The 20160-nt window shown below is 39.5% G+C and overlaps 1 long non-coding RNA gene across 1 annotated transcript in view; it reads right to left on the minus strand.

Moving 5' to 3' along the window:
* Window positions 1–1633: 1633 nt before the first annotated feature.
* LOC131821996 (uncharacterized) overlaps window positions 1634–20160 on the minus strand; it is a 57354-nt gene continuing 38827 nt past the window's right edge. The window contains exon 4 of the long non-coding RNA XR_009350048.1: window positions 1634–2329. This is a non-coding gene — a long non-coding RNA (uncharacterized LOC131821996). The remainder of the gene's footprint in view (window positions 2330–20160) is intronic.

A 20160-nucleotide genomic window follows, 5' to 3' on the forward strand; every position in this document is an offset into this window, starting at 1 on the left:
ATACATTTGAGGGCCCTGGGGTGAAGGGCTCCGCTTCCCGTTTTTTTTTTTTTTTTTTTTTTTTTTTTTTTTTTTTTTTTAGTCTTTGGGTGGTAGAGGATTGCCTTGTATATCTCTCACTGATCGACACTCGTTGGCCCAATGAGCACCTTTGCCACACCTAGGGCACAAGCCAGGTCGTTTTGTTACCTGGTTTGGGCCCTTGTTCCCAGGGCACTCCTGCTTGAAATGCCCTTGGGCTCCACATTTATAATAACCCTCTGTGCCTCCCTTATTATTTCGACATTGGGGTCCTTGAATGCTTTGAAAACCTTGGTTAATGGCCGACGCTAGCACCTGCCCTTGTATAACACTGTCATTAATGTCTCTGCATACTTTGATATATGTACTTAAATCCTTAGCTTTCCATGGTCTGATAGCCTCTTTGCACCATTTATTGGCTTGTTCATAAGCCAGTTGTTTAATTAGAGGCATAGCAGTGTCTGCATCACCAAAGATCCTTCCAGCCGTTTGCATCAACCTTGCAACAAAATCAGCATATGCTTCATTTGATCCTTGTATTACCTTAGATAACTGACCTTGTAAGTCCCCACAACCCTGAAGTGTTTTCCACGCTTTGGTTGCAGAGGCTGCAATTTGTAAGTATACTGCAGGGTTATACTGTAATTGCTCATTCCTGCCCACATAGGGTCCCATGCCCATAAGCATGTCTAAATTCCACTGCAGGTTACCGGATGCGGCGTTGTGCTGAGCAACATCTTGAGAGTGTTCTTGCCATGCTGTCTTCCATACCAAGTATTGTCCACCGGAAAGTGCGGCCCTTGCTAGATTCCCCCAGTCTTCTGGAATTAAGTTCATTCCTGCTATAGACTCCACTAAGGAGATAGTAAAAGCCGCTTGAGGGCCATACTGCATAACTGCTTCCTTCAATTGCTTGACTAACTTAAAGTCAAGCGGTTGGTGGTATCGTTGGTAATTTTGGTCCTCTAAAACTGGGAAAGCTGAGGTGAGGCCAGCTTCTTTCCATTTAGTTGTCCAACTCTCAGTAGTAGGTGCATGACAACCACATATATCCCTATTCATACAAGTGTTATACGGTGGTGGGGCCCTAGGTGTTGCTGTGGGCAAAGATTGTAAGGGCTCAGGTTTCTGCCCCACCTTTTGCTCTAACTCCTCCCCTGACATTTCCTCTTCCTTTTCGCTAGAACTGTTTCTTTCTGAAGCATGAAATGACCGTTCCTCTTTAACTTCCTCAAGGGCCTCAGCTCCCTCCTGAATAGCTGACTCACATCTCGGCTTATGTCCACCAAGGCATCCTCTGACCAGAGTCCATATAGCTAATGTTCCAGGCGGCAATGGTTTGCTTTTATCTCTTTTCTTAAGATCCTCTCCTAAATGGTCCCATTGCGGAATATTTAACAAACCCTCATCCAAAAACCAAGGTGCAACGGTTTCCACTGTAGAAATGCTCTGGCAGTTTTTGATTTCAGAGGTGCACCGTTGGCTTTGAGAAGGTCCTTTAAAGAACCCTCCAATCTAGATTTTGATAATTCAGAACCCATCTGGCTGCTTAGGTTAATTTCACAAGCAAAAAGAAAATCCCGGCTCTATGGCCGCCCCTCTTCTTGTTGTGGTCTTATAAAATCCTGGCTCTATGGCCGCCCCGCTTCTTGTTGCGGTCTTGTACAAGATTCCCACCACTTTGATCGTGGTTCCTTTCCCGCTTACCTGCGGTTTTTCTCCTTGCAAGGTTTACTACTTGTTAACAATTCCCGGGTCTCAGCACCATTTGTCGCCCTCAGCCTGCAAGAACGACAATCAGCCTGGTATGGTGTTAATGCTTCATCCATTTATTTTGTCAACTTCCTTAGCTTATATGTGGCAGGGTGACCAATAAGGGCCAAGCAATGGGGAGAGCCAATGAGAGTCCTGTTACTATGCTTATTAAATTTGAAACAGTCAATGACTATGTCCTCCTTTAGGCGAGCTTCACCAGAACGTTCGTTGTTTACTTGCAGCGTATTTTGCTGGCAGTGAGCCAAGTGCCATCTTGTAATGGCGGGGATTTTCCCGGCTGGAGGCGGTCCCTGACATGCCATGTTATTTCTTATGCTCCACAATTAAGTGAAACCATATAATTGACTTTCTCTGTTTGACTTAATTTCATTCAGCATAATCTCCTCCAGTTCTGTCCATGTTGATACAAATAGAGCTACCCTATGTTCCAGCAATTGCAGTACTGGGTATTTATCCCAAAGACACTGATGTAGTGAAAAGAAGGGCCATCTGTATCCCAATGTTCACAGCAGCAATGACCACAACCGCCAAACTGTGGAAAGAGCCAAGATGCCCTTTAACAGACAAATGGTGACCCTGTTTTAATTCATGCAAAGATAGCACCAGTTTTACTCACTATTGCTTTTAAAACATCAGCGTAAATGTCAACATAAAAATGTAAATAATATAGTGATGTATTTATAAAAATAGTTCTAACCCTAAAAACATCTTAAAAGGAACTTGGAGAGCCCCAAGGGTCCAGAGATCACAATTTTAGAACCACTGCTTTAAGGAATCTCTTGCATGTGTACACCAGGATACATTTATTAAAATGTTCAAAGTAAATTTATTTTTAATTCCTAAAAATTGAAAATTAAATTTTCAACAATAAAAGAAAAAATAATAAATCAAAATACATATCCAGATATTGGTATAATATACAGTGTTAAAAATTAATTAGCTATGTATAATAATACAATATCATAAAAACATAATATTGAAATTTTCCATCTCCAGTCATGATGAATTAACATGGACCAGATTTATCCTCCCATCATACATAAACAGAAAACCTGAGAAACTATATTTTCATATATATTTTATATATATATTTCATATATATTCATATTCATATATATTCAAATATATATTTCATATATTGAAATATATTTCAATATATTGAAAATTTCCATCTCCAGTCATGATGAATTAATATAAACCAGATTTATCCTCCCATCATATATAAATAGAAAACCTGAGAAAATATATAGTACACCAGGTTTCAGACATCAGATAATAGGCAGCACAGGGCTGTAATCCAAGAATAAAAGGAAATAAAATGAAATAAATGCTAAAATTGGCCAGGCATTCTGTACCTTGGAGCAAGAAGAGTGATCCCAAACAGGACACTGGCCGAGTTAAATATCAGAGTTTGGAGATCTGGCTGCTGGAAATGGTGGGTCAAAATTACAGAAAGAACCATGCATAAAGAGTTCAAGAAATTTCCATAAAGATACCCTTGAGTTTATGCAAAATATTAAGAAATGCATACAAAGAGTGATTCTAAGAGGCTGGGTAAGTGGAAAACAGAAAATCCTGATTTAAACATCTCCCAAAGTTCACACAGGGAAGGAAGATATTTGAGATAAGACAAGTAAGAATACAGAACCCTTGTTAATCACTCAGAGAATTTGGGAAGGACCACAAAAGGACTCTGCCTTAGTATTGTAGCTAAAATATCACCAGAATAAAGGCCAATCTAAACTTATACAGAACATAAAAGCAAAAGTGAAGCAATTAACTGGACTACCAGAAAGAAGCTCAACATTTTTAAAAGGAAAACAATAAAATCCAGACACTCTAAAACACAAAAGTGTAAGTGTACAGGACCAAATTAAAATTTATTACACAAGCTCAAAGTCATGAAAATGTAGCTCACAACCAGAAGAAACATCAGTCAATAGAAGCAAAACCAGAAATGAAAGAGATGATGCATTTAGCAGGTGATACAAATTTATAAACAAATTTCAAATATTAAAAGAAAACCCTAAACATAGTGAAGAGAAAAAAATTGAAGATCAAATAAAACAAATTATCAATATACTAATAAAGGGCTCAAGATGGCAATGTAAAAAGAACCCAAACTCACCCCTCCCAACAACAAATTCACAGCTACATATGGAATAATTTTCTTCTGAAAAGGACCTGGACACTAAATAAACAATCTCTCACAATAAAGGACAAAAAAGACACATTTATAAAAGTAGGAAAGTTACCGTCATGGTCTCAGTCAGGATCCCACCCAGGATTCAGTGATCCCATAAGCATAAAGGATCCCCAAAATATGGAACACTCCCTCGAGGAGTGAAGGGATTATTCCCCACACTAGATACCCTGACCAAGGGGTCCAGCACTGAAAAAGCAATGTCCCAAAATGTCTTGTTTTGAAAATCAATGGGGATACCAGGAGACTCAAAAAACAATGGAAACAAAGATCCCACTCTTAATAGGCTCACACACAAACCGACTTACCCTGAGATCTAGCACAAAAGCAAGAGATTAAAAATTGACTACATCATAAATGACAGACACCTATTTATTAATTATATTATAATGAAATGGCACAAGATATCCCCTTAATAAACTAAGAAAACAAGAGCAAATTAAACCCAAAGTAGTAGAAGGAAGGAAATAAATATAGGAGCAGAAATCAATGAAAGTGGAACAAACATTAGAAAAATAAGTAAAAACAAAAGTTGGGTTACTTTAAGTGCTAAGTTAGAAGATAAATAAAATTTATGTACTTCTAATTAGATTGATCAAGTAAGAAAAGGATGAGGACACAAATTTCCAATATCAGGAAAGAAAAAAGTAATAATATATACATTATCAACATTAAAATTACAATAAAGAAATATGAGCAAAGTAATAAATTACACAACTTACATGAAATAAACAGGTTTTTTTTTAAAAAACAAGACTTACCAAACTAACTAAAAGAGAAATAGAAAATGGATATTGTTATATCTACTAAATAAATTGAATTTGTAATTTAAATCCTCACTACAAGGAGTTTCCTGGTTAATAAAAAAATTCAAGGTGCTTTGAGAATTACATGCTGGAAGAATGCAAGAAGCTCCATGCCAATCCCTGCCATCACACATTGCCCTAAATATTTTCCATTTGGCAGCCCTGAGTTGTATACAATTTTTCTTGTTTTGTACTTGAATATTTCTAAATAAAATTAACATTTACTCTTGACAAATAAAATATATTTACACAAAATTAAAAAATAAAAACTGTATTACAAGAAAATGCCAAGATGAGGAGACTTCACTGGTGAATTCAATCAAGCATTTTGAGACAGATTAATACCAATTCTACACAAAATCTTTTGTTTTATTTTATTATTTTATTTTATTTTAATCTGTATTGTGCTCATACAAAAACTAGATAAAATCAAGCAAAAAATTAAACTATGGGGAGGAAACAAGATGGTGGGGAAGGAGGAGGAGGCACCGTTTCAACCTGTACCCTAAAGTGAACTGATTACCTACCAAAGGGCTCTGATCACCCATGAAATAAGCCTGAGGTTAGAATTATACACTTCTAGATCTCTATGGGGGCAGAAGACATCAGTGGGCAGGTAAAGCGGAGTGGGAACATCGGACTGATATCGGAAGATAAACAAAAGGTGGAAGGAGCCACCAGAAGCCACCCATTGGAAAGTAATACCCCAATATGAGAGTGCCCTGTGATTGAGGACCAGCATTAACTTGGAGTCTGGTTGAAAGCACACAAAAAGAGCAAAGTATTGTGGGGGGAACTTGTGGCAATCAAGGCAGATAGGGACAGGGGCTTAAGTGCCTGGACCCAGGACATCCACCCTGGCTCTGAGCCAGAGTGTGGCAAAGAAGCCAGGTCTTGGTCCCTGAGCCACTGCTGCACCTGAGGGTGTCTGAGTGGTGGCTCCCGTGAGGGTGAGGGAGTCTTACCAGCTGGCAGAACCACAACCTTTTGTACTCTCCACACGTGCCGTGCTACCAGAGTCTGAGTTGTGGTCCACACCCACCCCTGAGAGAGGTCCTGTAGGCTCCAGCTGGTGCTCTCTTGGACCGCGGAGAATCGAGCACTCCCAGCTCAGGCCAGCGGGAAAAATTCAGTGTGCAATCACTGCTTGGGACCTCTCTGGTGGTCTGGAGCTGCTCAGACAGCTGCAGCTATCATGGTTTGGGGTAAAAGTGGGAGTTCCTGTGCCCCAGAGACCGTGACTGGGAACGTGCTCTGCCAGCAGCAGAGAGAGACATTTATGTGATCTGGAGCACCCAGAGGGGAACAGACTGAGGCTTCTCTCTGAGAGGGAGGTCTGGGTGTAGTTTGCTTTTCTCTAAACCTCCAAAGACCATCAAGAGTTGCCAAAGGGAGAGAAAACAAATGAACAAAAAAACTAAAAAACCTCCAGAGAACAAAAACCTGTAAAACCCGGTTTCCTCAGAGCCCACCCCCTTGATGGTGGCAGGGGGACTTAATTCCAGCAAGACTCCCTGAAAACCCAAGCATCAGGCCTCTCCCCCAAAAAACCAAAAAGCAAAAACAACAACAACAACAACAACAACAACAACAAAACAAAAACCAAGAAAACCGCCACTACTTCATAGATACAGCTTTTATTTTTAATTCATTCCCACTATTCTGGTTCATTTTTTAATATACATATAATTTTTAACATATTTACCATCACAGTGAGATGTCTAGTACATAAAATTCCAAAATAACCTTTTAGCCTGAACTTTATTTTTGCTTTTCTATTTTTTAATATTTTTAATTTAATTTAATTTTAGTTTAGTTTATTTTTTTTAATATTCCTATAGAGTTAAGCTTCAAGATAATCCCCTTTCCCCAATCAATGCTACCCCTATAGGTGAACCAGTTTTTAATCCCCCTTTATCTTGGGAAAGGGAAAGTTGAGTCCTTTAACAAAGATATCAAGATACATCCAGGAAGAATCAAAATAACCTTCCTCACCCACACTGAAAATTTATAACCACTCTCCCAACTTTTCCTTCCACAAGTGTTTCTCTGTATTTGGTTTTGTCCTGGTAGTATATAAATCTTATACTTGGGGTTCTTTTTGACAAGGTTCTTTTTTTTTTTTTTTTTTTGCTGCTTTTATATATTTATTTTTTCTTCTCATCTACTTTTGTTGGTCTTTTATTTGTCTGTTTTTGTTTGTATACTTCATAAATCTTACCTTGGGGCCCATTTGGGCTGGGCCTTCTCTTTTACTTTATCTTTCTTTTTTTCCCTGTCTCTCTCTATGTCTCTCTTTTTTTTCTCTCTCTTTCTTTTGGGTGGAAACTCTTGATTGCTCAGAAGCATTCCAGGGTGCACCTTGCCTGCACCACAGTCTATATATTCAGCTACACATCTGTTCAGCCATCTCTCAAAAAATGACCAGGAGGAGGAATGCCCAACAGAAGAAAAATACAGAGGTTGGACCTTCTACAACAAAGCTAATGGATATGGACATAGACAATATGTCAGAAAGGGAATTCAGGCTAATAGTTATTCAGACAGAGCTGGGTTGTAGAAAGCCATGGATGACCAAATGGAATTGATTAGGGGAGAAGTGAAAGACACCAGGGATGATGTTCACAATGCTTTCAATGAGTTTCAATCTAATCTAAGTTCTCTAAAAGCTAGGGTAGCTGAGACAGAAGATAGAATTAGTGATCTGGAGGACAAACTGATAGAGGAAAAAGGATCAGGAGGAAGCCTGGAACAAACAGCTTAGAAGCCATGAAAACAGAATTAGGGGAAAAAAATGATGCCATGAAAAGTTCCAACATCAGAATTATTGGAATCCCTTAGGGGGAGGAGAAAGAAAGAAGACTAGAAGATATAGTTGAAAAAATTCTCCCTGAAAAATTTTCCCAATCTCATGAATGGAACCAGCTTTCATGTAGTAGAGGCAGAACGATCTCCCCCCAAGATCATAGAATCTAGAAAGACTTCAAGACACATGATAGGGAAAATGATGAATCAAAATGGTAGACAGGAGCTCTTGAAAGCAGCTAGGACAGGGGCACCTGGGTGGCTCAGTGGGTTAAAGCCTCTGCCTTTGGCTCAGGTTATGATCCCAGGGTCCTGGGATTGAGCCCCACATTGGGCTCTCTGCTTGACACGGAGCCTGCTTCTATCTCTCTCTCTCCCTGCCTCTCTGCCTACTTGTTGTGATCTCTGAATGTCAAATAAATAAATAAATTCTTTTTTTTAAGCAGCTAGAAAAAAAGAACTTTCTTAGGTACAGAGGAAAGCCCATCAGAATAATATCTTATTATTAATAATATTAATAAATAAGATCTTGTTTTGTAAATGGAATGACTATCCATGTAGAAAATTCTGAGATATCTACAAGAAAAATCAACTAAAACCAAGAAGAGAGTTTAGTAAGGCCACAGAATACAAGACCATCATACAAAGTCATTTGCATGTCCATTGATAGTAATACAATATTATAAATTAAAATGTGGATGATACCATTGAAAATAGCATGAAAAATACAAAACACTTAAGGATAAATTTAAGAAAACACGTGTCAGACTTGTAGACAGAAAACAAAAACACTTTCTCAGAGAAATAAAAGGAGACAAAATAATTGAAGAGATACGACATATAAATGCGTTGGAAGTCTCAATATTTCAAGATATAAAATTTCCTCAGAACTGGTTTAAAAATTGAACACAATTCTGATCAATGTACTGGAATTATTTTGTGGAAAATTCCAAGCTAAATTGTAAACTGTACATGGAAATGCAAAAACAATAACAACAACAACAAACAAACAAACAAACAAAACAGAAAACACCTAAACCAGGGAAAAAATTTTTTTAGAAAAGAACAAAAGTTGAGGGGGGGACAAGATGGCAGGGGAGTAGGAGGAGGCGCCTTTTCAGCTGGTACCCCAAAGTGAGCTGATTACCTACCAAAGAACTCCATTCACCCATGAAATCAGCCTGAGATCAGAATCATACACGTCTGGATCTCTACAGGGGCAGAAGACGCCAGTGGGCAGGTAAAGCGGAGCGGGAAGGCGGACTGATATCGGAAGATAAACAAAAGGGGCAGGGAGCCACCAGAGGCGACCGGTTGGAAAGTAATTCCCCCAATATGAGCGAGAGTGCCCTGCGTCTGGGGACCAGCATTAACTTGGAGACTGGTTGAAAGCACTCCAAAAGAGCAAAGGATCACAGGGGAAATTGTGGGAATCGGGGCGGCTAGGGACAGGGGCTCAAGTCCCTGGTCCCAGGACAGCCTCCCCCGCGCTGAGGCAGAGAGAGTGCGGCGGAGAAACCGGCTCTTGGTCCCTAAGCCGCCAGTGCGCCCGAGAATGCGTGGGTTCTAGTTCCTGTGAGGGGATGGGAGCCACGGCCTCAGCAGAATGCGGGAGCCCTACCACAAAGCCTGAGATACGCGCGCCCCTCCCTCATGCTCCTCTGAGAGAGTTACAAAGGCCCGGCTGGCGCTCTTCCGCCCACGCCTTTGTTTCAAAGCCTAAGCCCCTTGCCCCAAACTCTCCCCTGACAGAGGTACACAAAAGCCCAGCCTGGTGCTCTCAGACCTGCGCCCCGTTCTCAGTGCCTGAGATGCGCGCGCGACCCATAGCCACCCTTGAAAGAGGTGCGCGCAAGCCGGGAACTCTTAGACCCAGCAAGACCAGGCACTCCCAGCCCGGGCCAGTGGCAAAATCTCAGTGTGCGATCGCTGCTTGGAACCTCTCTGGTGGTAGGGAGCTCCCAGACAGCCACCACTGCCTTGGCTTTGGGTACAAGCAAAAGATCATGCACCCCCAGGGTCTGCAACTTGGAACCTGCTCTGCCAGTGGCCAAGGGGGAACTTATTTAGGCTCTGCAGCCAGACTGAGGCTTCTCTCTGAGAGGGAGATCAGGGTGTGGTTTTTTCCTCTGAAACTACAAAAACCATCAAAGGCGGTCAAGGTGTGAGAAAAAAAAGTGAACAAACGTAAAAACCGCCAGAGAACAAAAGCCTGAAAAAAACCAGTTTCCTTAGAGCCCACCCCCTTGAGGGGGGTGGGAGGACTTAACTCAGGAAACATCATTGACTGACAACCTACGTGGCAGGCCCCTCCCCCAGAAAACAAACCAAGAAAGAAAAAAAAAAGAGGAGAAAAAAAAAGGACTACAAGAGAACAACCACTACTTCATAGGAAAACTTGTGGTGTTGACTTGTTCCCACTATTCCGGAATATTTTTTTTTTTTTTTTTTACACATAGGTAATTTTTTTAACCTATTTACCATCATAGCGAGCTGTACAGTACATCAAATTCCATAATACCCTTCTAACCTGAACTTTTTGATACATACACTTATGTTTTTCTTTTGCATTTTTATTTTTTGAACTCCTTTTTTTAAATTTTAGTTTAGTTTAGTCTAGTTTATTCCTTTTTATTTTTATCCTCTAATATTCATATAGAGTTAAACTTCAAAGTAAACCCCTTTCCCCAATCAATACTACCTCTATAGGTAAACCAATTTTTAATCCCCTTCCTTTAGGAAAGTTGAGTCCTTTAACAAAGATATCAACATACATCCAGGAAGAATCAAAACAACCTTCCTCGCACACACTGAGAATTTATAAGAACTCTCCCATCTTCTTCCACCAGTGTTTCTGCGTTTTTGTGTTTGTACTGATAGCATATAAATCTCACACTTGGGGTTCTTTTTGACGAGGTTCTTCCTTTATTCATATATATATATATATATATATATATATATATATATTTTTTTTTTTTTTTTCTCTTGTCATATACTTGTATCAGTCTTTTTGTCTCTTTTTCTTTGTCTACTTCATAAATCATACATTGGGGCCCATGTGGGCTGAACCTTCTCTTTCATCTTCCCTTTCTTTCCTGTCTCTCTCTCTCTCTTTTTTTTTCTTTTCTTTTTTTTTTCTTTTTCTCTTTCTTTTCTTTTGTCTCTCGTTTGGGTGGGGAATCCTGATTGCTCAGAAGTGCTCCAGGGTGCACCTTCACTGCCCCACAGTTGATACATCCAGCTACATCTGTTCAATCATCTCCCACCAAAATGACTAGGAGGAGGAATGCCCAACGGAAGAAAAATACAAAGTATGGACCTTCTGCAACAGAGCTAACAGCTATCAACATAGACAATATGTTGGAAAGAGAATTCAGGCTAACAATTATCCAGGCAATAGCTAGGTTGGAGAAAGCCATGGATGACCAAGCAGAATTGATTAGGGACGACCTGAAAGCCACCAGACAGGATGTTCACAATGTTAGGGCGGAGCTTAAAGCTACCAGGGAGGAGATTCACAATGCTCTCAATGAGTTCCAATCTAATCTAAACTCTCTCAAAGCTAGGGTGACTGAGACAGAAGGTAGAATTAGTGATCTGGAAGACAAACAGAGAGAAAGGATCAGGAGGAAGCCTGGAACAAACAGATTAGAAACCACGAAAACAGAATCAGAGAAATAAATGATGCCATGAAGCGTTCCAACGTCAGAATTATTGGAATCCCTGAAGGGGAGGAGAAAGAAAGAAGTCTAGAAGATATCGTGGAACAAGTCCTTCAAGAAAATTTTTCCAATCTCGCGAATGGAACCAGCGTTCATGTACTAGAGGCTGAAATGTCTCCACCCAAGATTATACATTCCAAAAAAACATCACAACACCTAATAGTCAAATTGAGGAATTATAATTGTAGGCATAATCTCTTGAAAGCCGCCAGGGCAAAGAGGCTCCTTACTTACAGAGGGAAGCCCATCAGAATAACGTCAGACCTGTCCACAGAGACCTGGCAAGCCAGAAAAGGCTGGCAAGATATATTCAGGGAACTAAATGAGAAGAACATGCAGCCAAGAATACTTTATCCAGCAAGACTGACATTCAAAATGGATGGAGAGATAGAGTTTCCAAGACTGGCAAGGCTTAAAAGACTATGCAACCACCAAGCTGACACTGCAGGAAATATTATGTAGGTTCTATCAAAGAGGAAAAATCCTAAGAATAGCATTGAACAAAAATATAGAGACAGTCTACAGAAAGAAAGACTTCAAAGGTAACTCGATGGCAATAAAAACGTATCTATCAATAATCACTCTCAATGTGAATGGCCTAAATGTGCCCATAAAACGGCACAGGGTTGCAGATTGGATAAAACGACAGGACCCATCCATATGTTGTCTACAAGAGACCCATTTTGAACCTAAAGATACACCCAGACTGAAAGTGAAGGGATGGAGAAGCATCTTTCATGCCAATGGGCCTCAAAAGAAGGCTGGGGTAGTGATTCTCAGATCAGATAAATTAAACTTTAAACTAAAGACTGTAGTCAGAGATACAGAAAGACACTACATAATCCTTAAAGGTACTATCCACGAAGATGATCTAACAATTGTAAACATCTATGCTCCCAATATGGGAGCAGCCAATTACTTAAGAAAACTGTTAATCAAGATAAAGAGTCATATTGATATGAATACACTAATCGTAGGAGATCTTAACACACCTCTTTCAGAAATAGACAGATCATTGAAGCATAAAATCAATAAAGAAACAAGAGCATTGAAAAAAAAAAGAAACAAGAGCATTGAATGACACATTGGACCTGATGGACCTCATAGATATATACAGAACATTCCACCCTAAAACAACAGAACACTCATTCTTCTCAAGTGCACATGGAACCTTCTCCAGAATAGACCACATACTGGGAAACAAATCAGGACTCAACTGATATCAAAAGACTGAGATGATTCCCTGCATATTTTCAGATCACAATGCGTTGAAACTGGAGCTCAATCACAAGGAAAAGTTCCGAAGGAACTCAAACACCTGGAAGCTAAAGACCACCTTGCTTAAGAATGCTTGGATCAACCAGGAGATCAAAGAAGAACTGAAACAATTCATGGAAACCAATGAGAATGAAGACACTTTGGTCCAAAACTTATGGGATACAGCAAAGGCGGTCCTAAGGGTGAAATACATAGCCATCCAAGCCTCCCTCAAAAAAATTGAAAAATCCAGAATACAGCAGCTATCTCTACACCTTAAAGAACTGAAGGATCAACAACAAATCAAACCAACTCCACACTTAGGAAGGGAAATCATCAAGATTAGAGCCGAGATCAATGAGGTAGAAACCAGAGATACAGTAGAACGTATGGTTTTTTTAAAGAATCATTAAGATCGATAAACCATTGGCCAAAGTAATCAAAAAGAAAAGAGAGGAAGCCCAAATTCATAAAATTATGAATGAAAAGGGAGAGATCACAACGAACACCAAGGAAGTAGAAACAATCATCAGAATTTATTATCAACAGTTATATGCCAATGAGCTTAGCAACCTAGATAAAATGGATGCATTCCTGGAAAAGTATAAATTCCCAAAATTGAACCAGGAAGAAATTGACAACATGAATAGAACGATATCTAATAACGAGATTGAAGCAGTGATCAAAAATTTCCCAAAAAACAAGAGCCCAGGACCTGACGGATTCCCTGGGGAATTCTACCAAACTCTCAAAGAAGAAATAACACCTATTCTCCTGAAGCTGTTTCAAAAAATTGAAGCAGAATGAAAACTTCCAGACTCTTTCTCTGAAGCCAGCATTACCCTGATCCCCAAACCAGGCAAAGACCCTATCAAAAAGGAGAATTTCAGACCAATATGACTGATGAATATGGATGCTAAGATTCTCAACAAGATCCTAGCAAACAGGATCCAACAGCACATTAAAAAGATTATCCACCCTGATCAGATGGGATTCATCCCTGGGCTACAAGGATGGTTCAACATTCGCAAATCAATCAATGTGATAGAACAAATTAATATGAGAAGAGAGAAGAACTACATGGTCCTCTCAATTGATGCAGAAAAAGCATTTGACAAAATCCAGCATCCATTCCTGATTAAAATGCTTCAAAGTATAGGGATAGAGGGAAAATTCCTTAACCTCATCAAATCTATCTATGAAAGGCCCACAGCAAATATCAACCTCAGTGGGAAAAAGCTTGCAGCCTTCCCGTTGAGATCAGGAATACGACAAGGATGCCCACTTTCACCACTCTTGTTCAACATAGTATTAGAAGTCCTAGCAACAGCAATCAGAGAACAAAGAGAAATGAAAGGTATCCAAATTGGCAATGAAGAAGTCAAACTCTCTCTCTTCGCAGATGACATGATTCTTTATATGGAAAACCCAAAAGACTCCACCCCCAAACTACTAGAACTCATACAGGAATTCAGCAACGTGGCAGGATACAAAATCAGTGTGCAGAAATCAGTGGCTTTTTTATACACTAACAATGAAAATACAGAAAGGGAAATTAGAGATTCAATTCCATTTACTATAGCACCAAGAACAATAAGATACCTGGGAATCAACCTAACCAAAGAGGTAAAGGATCTGTACTCAAGGAAATACAGAACACTCATGAAAGAAATTGAAGAAGACACAAAAAGATGGAAGACCATTCTATGCTCTTGGATCAGAAGAATAAACATTGTTAAAATGTCTATACTGCCTAGAGCAATCTATACTTTTAATGCCATCCTGATCAAAATTCCACCGGTATTCTTCAAAGCGCTGGAGCAAATAATCCTAAAATTTTTATGTTATCAGAAGAGACCTCGAATCGCTAAGGAAATGTTGAGAAACAAAAATAAAGCTCGGGCCAGCACGTTACCTGATTTCAAGCTTTATTACAAAGCCATGATCACCAAGACAGCATGGTACTGGCATAAAAACAGACACATAGACCAGTGGAACAGAGTAGAAAGCCCAGATATGGACCCTCAACTCTGTGGTCAAATAATCTTCAACAAAACAGGAAAAAATATACAGTCGAAAAAAGACACTCTCTTCAATAAATGGTGCTGGGAAAACTGGACAGCTATAAGTAGAAGAATGAAACTCGACCATTCTCTTACACCGTACACAAAGATAAACTCAAAATGCATAAAAGACCTCAACATGAGACAGGAATCCATCAGAATCCTGGAGGAGAACATAGGCAGTAATCTCTTTGATATCAGCCACAGCAACTTCTTTCAAGATATGTCTCCAAAGGCAAAGGAAACAAAAGTGATAATAAACTTTTGGGACTTCATCAAAATCAAAAGCTTCTGCACAGCAAAGGAAACAGTCAAGAAAACAAAGAGGCAATCCATGGAATGGGAGAAGATATTTGCAAATGACAGTACAGACAAAAGGTTGATATCCTTTCTTCTACATATAGCAGAGCACACACAGCACACACCATAGATACTCTCTGAAGTGTTAAGCCCTGGGCACTACATTACATCTTCTTCATAAGGCCATTACTTTCAAGAGCAATAGACATAAATGGATTTTCTAACACAGAGAAGGCAGCAACTTAGACAAAAAGAGAAGACAGAAAATTTCACCCAATATCAAGGAACAAGATAAGGCCACAGCCAGAGATCTAAGCAAAACAGATATAAGTAATATGGCAGATGAAGAATTTAAAGGAAAAACTAATGATACTCAAGGGCTTTAAAAAAAAGAATAGAAATATTGGTGAAACCCTTACCACAGAGATAAAAGAGTTAAAAAAAGAATCAATCAGAAATGAACAGTGTAATAAATGAGATTAAAAATACACTCGATGCAATAAACAGCAGGCTGGAAGAAGCAGATGAATGAATTGGTGACTGAGGGTAAAAAAGTAATGGAAAGCAATAAAGCTGAACAAAAGAGAGAAAGAAGAATTATGCAATATGAGAATAGACTTACAGAAGTCAGGAACTCTACTAATGTAATAATATTCAGATTATATCAATCCCAAAAGAAGAGAGATAAAAGGGGGCAGAAAATATGATTGAAGAAATAATAGATTTCTTCTCTAATCTGGAACAGGAAACAGACACAGATCAAGGAGGCACAGACACCTCCCATCAGAATCTAAAAAAATCAGGCGAACACCAAGATATACTGAAATTAAATTTGCAAAATATAGTGTTAAAGTAAAAAGTCTTACAAGCAGCAAGAAAAAATAAGTCCTAACTTTCAAGGGAAAATCCATAAAGCAAGTTGGAGAATTTTTAACAGAAACTTGGCAAGCCAGCATGGAATAGCATGACATATTCAAAAGGGTGAATGGGAAAAAATCTGCAGCCAAGAAGACTCTACCAGGCAAGACTAGCATGTAGAATAGAGAAATGGAGGGGGGGGTGGTTTCCCAGAGAAAGGGGGGCCATTTCCCAGACAAAAACTAAAGAAGTTCATGACCACTAGACCAGCCCTGAAGAAATATTAAAGAGGACTCTTTGAGGGCAGAGGAAAGACCAAAATTGATGAAGACCAGAAACAATCAGAAGAAGCCTCCAGAAATAATAACAAGTAATAAAATGGCAATAAAGACATATCTACCACTAATGATTCTGAATGTGAATGGACTAAACAGTCAAATCAAAAAACATAGGATGTCAGAATGAATTTTAAAAAAGAACTATCTATATGCTGTCTACAAGAGACTCATTTTAGACCTAAAGACACCTGTAGAATGAAAGTGAGGGGATTGAGAAAAATTTATCGTTCAAACGGATATCAAAAGGAGGAACTAAGATGATGGCATAGGAGGACCTTAAGCTTACCTCATGCCTTGAATACAAATAACTATTACAGTTAATAGTTATCTGAAGAGAACATAGAACATAGATAACTATCAAATCATTCTGAATACACAGGAAATCTCCCTGAGGACTGACAGAACAAACAGCACAACTACAAGTGGATAAGAGGCCATAACAAGGAAGGTAGGAAGTGTGGAGATATGTTTTGGGGAAAAAAACAGATCATGGGTGCAATGGAGGGGAGGGAGCCTTGGTTAGAGTGAAGCATACAGAGATATGCACAAGGAAAACACTTCCCCAAACCCATTGCTAGTAAAATGAGAGAGCTGATTTTCATGAGTTTTTGCAACCAGCAGGGCTTAATCACTGGAGTTATAGAGGTGCCTGGGCTTGGCTGAGAGAGAGCCCTGAGGGCACTGCCCTGCTATTGAAGAAAAGATGGGCAAGCAACCCATAGCAAACAGCACAATCTGAGGTTCGAGTCAGGTGCATGGGAGGAGACTGTTCACTCTTCTTGAATACATCTGTGAGAAGTAACATTTCCTCTCAGGATAAAAAATAGCAGGCAGGTGCCATTTCCCTCCCTGCCCACCTTGGCATAGGTGCAGAGACACCTACCCAGAGCAGCTAAATTGCATACTGGCTGTTTAGCTTGCTTTACTACAAATCCTATGGCTCTGTGCTCTAGTGCAACTTCCCTTCTCTGTCAAAAATGCATCACTCCCAGTGTGACAAGACCCTCCCCCAGAAGACCAGTGAATATACCCACCACACCAAGACCCTAAAGTTTAGAGTTCAAAAAGTCAGCAAGCTTGGCTGAGATAGAGCTTAAAATGCACTGCATTGCTCCAGGCAGGCAAGTAAACTGGAGACAGTGTGAAAACAGCAATTCAAAAAAATGCCTGGGATGCACAAGAGGAACTAATTCACTCTTCTGGGAGTGCTTCCTGAGAGCAGCCAGCACTGAGTCCCCTATCTCGGGACAAAGAACTGGCCAATGCCATTTCCCTCAGCTGCCCCTCAGCATAAACCAACTTCAGTAAACAGCACAGTGCAAACACTGCCTGCCTAAACTGCTTACACCAAGTCGTGACACCCTGCACCCTGCACTTTTCTCAGGCAAGTATGTCTATGGCCCAGAACAGCAAGCCCCTTCCCCAGATGACCAGGAGAAAGGTCTGCACATACCATGTCTACCAACCACAGAGTTCTACTAGGCTTTAGTTCTACTAGAAGTAAAATCAGGTCTCATTTAACAACTGGACTAGAGCATGCCTAGCTAAAACCTGCCACACTCTGGGTGAGGTCCAAACACTGCCCACTGAGAAAGGAAAGCCTCTACAGATGACTGACCTGTGGGATAAAGCAGCCAAACAGCATCAGAAGGCATGCAGCACACTCTAGAGACACCCCGTGAAGTATCAGGCCTTAAACACTATATAAACTCTTCTTCATAATACTGAGGTTTGAAGGAGGGGATGTAGGAAGAGGGATGGATTAAATATGTAATGGGTATCAAGGAGGGCACATGTTGAGATGATGCAACTGGGCATTGTATTTAAGTGATGAATCGCAAAATTCCACTACTGAAATCAATATTACGCTGTGTGTTAGCTCACTAGAATTATTTATTTATTTATTTGTTTGTTTATTTATTATATTATGTTCAATTAGCCAACATATAGTATGTCATTAGTTTTTTATGTAGTGTTTAAAGACTCATTAGTTGCTTCTAAGACCCAGCTTATCACAACACATGCCCTCCTTAAAACCCATCACCAAGTTAACCCATCCCCCGTCCACCTCCCTCCTATAAACTTGTTTGTTTCCCAGAGTCCAGTCTCTCATGTTTAATCTATTTCTCTTATTTCTTCCCATTCAGTTTTCCCTCCCTACCCTTATAGTCCTCTGTGCTATTCCTTATGTTCCACATATGAGTGAAACCATATAATTCTCTTTTTCTGCTTGACATAGTTTACTTGACATAATCCCTTCCAGTTCCATCCATGTCAATGCAAATGGGAGATATTCATCCTGTCTGATGGTTTGGTAATATTCTATTGTATATATAAACCACATATTCTTTATCCATTAATCTGTTGAAGAACATCTCAGCTCCTTTCACAGTTTGGCTACTGTGGACACCACTGCTATGAACATTGGGGTGCAGATGCCCCTTATTTTCACATCTGTATCTTTGGGGTACATACTTCATGGTGTAATTGCTGGGTCATAGGTAACTCTGTTTTTTAACTTTTTGATGAACCCCCACACAGCTTTCCAAGGTGGCTGTACCAGCTTGCATTCCCACCAATAGTGTAAGAGGGTTCCCATTTCTCCACACCCTCACCAACATTTGCTGTTTCTTGGAGGTTGAGTGTGCAAAGTTCTTTATAGATTTTCAATGCCAGTGTTTTTTCTGTAGTGTCATTTGAAAATATCTTCTCACATTCCATGGGTTGCCTCTTAGTTTTGTTGACTGTTTCTTTTGCTGTGCAGAAGCTTTATCTTAATGAGGTCCCAATAGTTCATACTGCTTTTGTTCCCCTTGCCTTTATAGACATGTCTTGAAAGAAGTTGCTGTGGCCAATGTAGAAGAGGGTACAGCCTAAGTTCTCCTCTAGGATTTTGATGGATTCCTGTCTCACACTGAGGTCTTTCATCCATTTTGAGTTTATCTTTGTGTAGGCAAATGGTCGAGTTTCCTTCTTCTGAGTATAACTGTCCAATTTTTCCCAGCACCATTTATTTAAGAATCTGTGTTTTTTCCACTGGATATTTTTTCCTGATTAGCTGAAGATGAGTTGACCATAGAGTTGAGTGCCCAATTTTGGAGATTCTATTTTGTTCCATTGATCTAGGTGTCTGTTTCTGTGTCTATATGATGCCTTGATGATCATAGCATTGTAACATAGCATCATTATATCCCCAGCTTTGGTTTTCATTTTAAATATTACCCTGGTTATTTGGAGTCTTTTCTGGTTCCACAAAAATTTTAGGATTGTTTGTTACAGCTCTGTGAAAAATGTCAGTGCTATTTTTATAAGGATTGCATTGAAAGTGTAGATTATGCTGGACAGCATAGACATTTTATCAATGTTTATTTTTCCAAGCCATGAACATGGGATGTTTTTCCATCTCTTTGGGTTTCCCTCAATTTCTTCCATAAATGTTCTGTAGTTTCTTGAGTATAGATCCTTTACTTATTTGGTTAGGTTTATTCCTAGGTATCTTATGGGTTTTGGTGCAATTTTAAATGGAATCAATTTCTTAACTTCTCTTTCTTCAGTTACATTGTTAATGTCTAGAAACACAACTGATTTTTGTGCATCGATTTTGTATCCTGCAATGTTGCTGAATTGCTTTTTGAGTCCTAGTACTTTGGGAATGGAGTCTTGTGGGTTTTCCACATAAAATATCAAGTCATCTGTGAAAAGAGAGTTTGTCTTCTTTGCCAATTGGAATGTTTTTCATTTTGTTGTTGTTGTCTGATTGCTGAAGCTAGGATGCTTAGTACTTTGTTGAACAATGGTGGTGAGAGTTGAGCATCCGTGTCATTTTCCTGACCTTAAGGGAAATCTCTCAAGAGCTTTTCCCCATTGATAATGATATTCACTGTGGACTTTTCATAGATAGCTTTTATGATATTGAGGTATGTTTTCTTTGTCCCTGTACTTTGAAGAATCTTATTAAAGAAAGGATGTGGTATTTTGTCAAATGCTTTTTCTGCATCAGTTGAGAGGGAC

This window comes from Mustela lutreola, chromosome X, assembly GCF_030435805.1.
Source record: "Mustela lutreola isolate mMusLut2 chromosome X, mMusLut2.pri, whole genome shotgun sequence".
NCBI lineage: Eukaryota > Metazoa > Chordata > Mammalia > Carnivora > Mustelidae > Mustela > Mustela lutreola.